The sequence below is a fragment of the Scomber japonicus genome, chromosome 4 (genome assembly GCF_027409825.1).
Source record: "Scomber japonicus isolate fScoJap1 chromosome 4, fScoJap1.pri, whole genome shotgun sequence".
NCBI classification, from domain to species: Eukaryota; Metazoa; Chordata; class Actinopteri; order Scombriformes; family Scombridae; genus Scomber; species Scomber japonicus.
In genome coordinates, this window is record NC_070581.1 from 36,149,089 (window position 1) to 36,151,588 (window position 2,500).

Sequence of the window (2,500 nt, forward strand, 5' to 3'; positions counted from 1 at the left end):
ATCCATCCATCATCCATCATCCATCCATCTATCATCCATCCATCATCCATCCATCATCATCCCTCCATCATCCATCCATCCATCATCATCCATCCATCCATCCATCATCATCCATCATCCATCCATCTATCATCCATCCATCATCCATCCATCATCATCCATCATCCATCCATCATCCATCATCCATCATCCATCCATCCATCCATCATCCATCCATCATCCATCCATCATCCATCCATCCATCCATCATCCATCCATCATCCATCCATCCATCCATCATCCATCCATCCATCATCCATCCATCCATCATCCATCCATCCATCCATCATCCATCCATCCATCATCCATCCATCATCCATCCATCCATCATCCATCCATCCATCCATCATCATCCATCCATCATCCATCCATCACCATCATCCATCCATCCATCATCCATCATCCATCATCCATCATCCATCCATCCATCATCCATCCATCCATCCATCATCTATCCATCATCCATCATCCATCATCCATCATCCATCCATCATCCATCCATCCATCATCCATCCATCCATCCATCATCTATCCATCATCCATCATCCATCCATCATCCATCATCCATCCATCATCCATCATCTATCCATCATCCATCATCATCCATCCATCATCCATCCATCCATCCATCCATCCATCCATCATCATCCCTCCATCCATCCATCCATCCATCCATCATCATCCATCATCATCCATCATCATCCATCCTTCATCCATCCATCCATCATCCATCCATCCATCATCCATCCATCCATCCATCATCATCCATCATCCATCCATCATCCATCCATCATCCATCATCCATCATCCATCCATCATCCATCCATCATCCATCCATCATCCATCCATCCATCATCCATCCATCCATCCATCATCCATCATCCATCCATCCATCATCCATCCATCATCATCATCCATCATCCATCCATTATCATCCATCCATCATCATCATCCATCATCATCATCCATCCATCATCCATCATCCATCATCATCATCCATCCATCATCCATCATCCATCCATCATCATCTATCCATCATCCATCATCATCATCCATCCATCCATCATCATCTCTCCATCCATCATCATCCATCATCATCCATCATCATCCATCATCCCTCCATCATCCATCCATCCATCATCGTCATCCATCATCCATCCATCATCATCCATCCATCCATCCATCCATCATCCATCATCCATCATCCATCCATCATCCATCCATCATCCATCATCATCCATCATCATCCATCCATCCATCCATCATTCATCCATCCATCCATCATCCATCATCCATCCATCATCATCCATCCATCCATCCATCCATCATCCATCATCCATCCATCATCCATCCATCATCCATCATCATCCATCATCATCCATCCATCATCCATCATCGTCATCCATCCATCATCCATCCATCATCCATCCATCCATCCATCATCATCCATCATCCATCCATCATCATCCATCATCATCCATCATCATCCATCCATCATCCATCATCATCCATCATCCATCCATCATCCATCATCATCCATCATCATCATCCATCATCCATCATCCATCATCCATCCATCATCCATCCATCATCCATCATCATCCATCATCATCCATCCATCATCGTCATCCATCCATCATCCATCCATCATCCATCCATCCATCCATCATCATCCATCATCCATCCATCATCATCCATCATCATCCATCATCATCCATCCATCATCCATCATCATCCATCATCATCCATCCATCATCATCCATCCATCATCCATCCATCCATCCATCCATCATCCATCATCCATCCATCATCCATCCATCATCCATCATCATCCATCATCATCCATCCATCATCCATCATCGTCATCCATCCATCATCCATCCATCATCCATCCATCCATCCATCATCATCCATCATCATCCATCCATCATCCATCATCGTCATCCATCCATCATCCATCCATCATCATCCATCCATCATTCATCCATCCATCCATCATCCATCCATCATCATCCATCATCATCATCCATCATCCATCCATCCATCATCCATCCATCCATCCATCATCCATCCATCATCATCCATCCATCCATCATCATCCATCCATCATCCATCATCATCCATCATCATCCATCATCATCCATCATCATCCATCATCATCCATCCATCATCCATCCATCCATCATCGTCATCCATCCATCATCCATCATCATCCATCCATCCATCCATCATCCCTCCATCCATCCATCATCCCTCCATCCATCCATCATCCATCCATCATCCATCATCCATCCATCCATCATCCATCCATCATCCATCATCATCCATCCATCCATCCATCATCCCTCTATCCATCCATCATCCATCCATCCATCATCCATCATCATCCATCATCATCCATCATCATCCATCATCCATCCATCCATCCATCCATCCATCCATCCATCCATCATCCATCAAT

The 2,500-nt window shown here is 44.4% G+C and overlaps 1 protein-coding gene across 1 annotated transcript in view; it reads right to left on the minus strand.

Annotated features, from left to right (window-relative positions):
- LOC128357758 (neural cell adhesion molecule L1-like) overlaps positions 1-2,500 on the minus strand; it is a 40,158-nt gene that overhangs the window by 820 nt on the left and 36,838 nt on the right. The gene's annotated exons all lie outside the window — the stretch shown is intronic.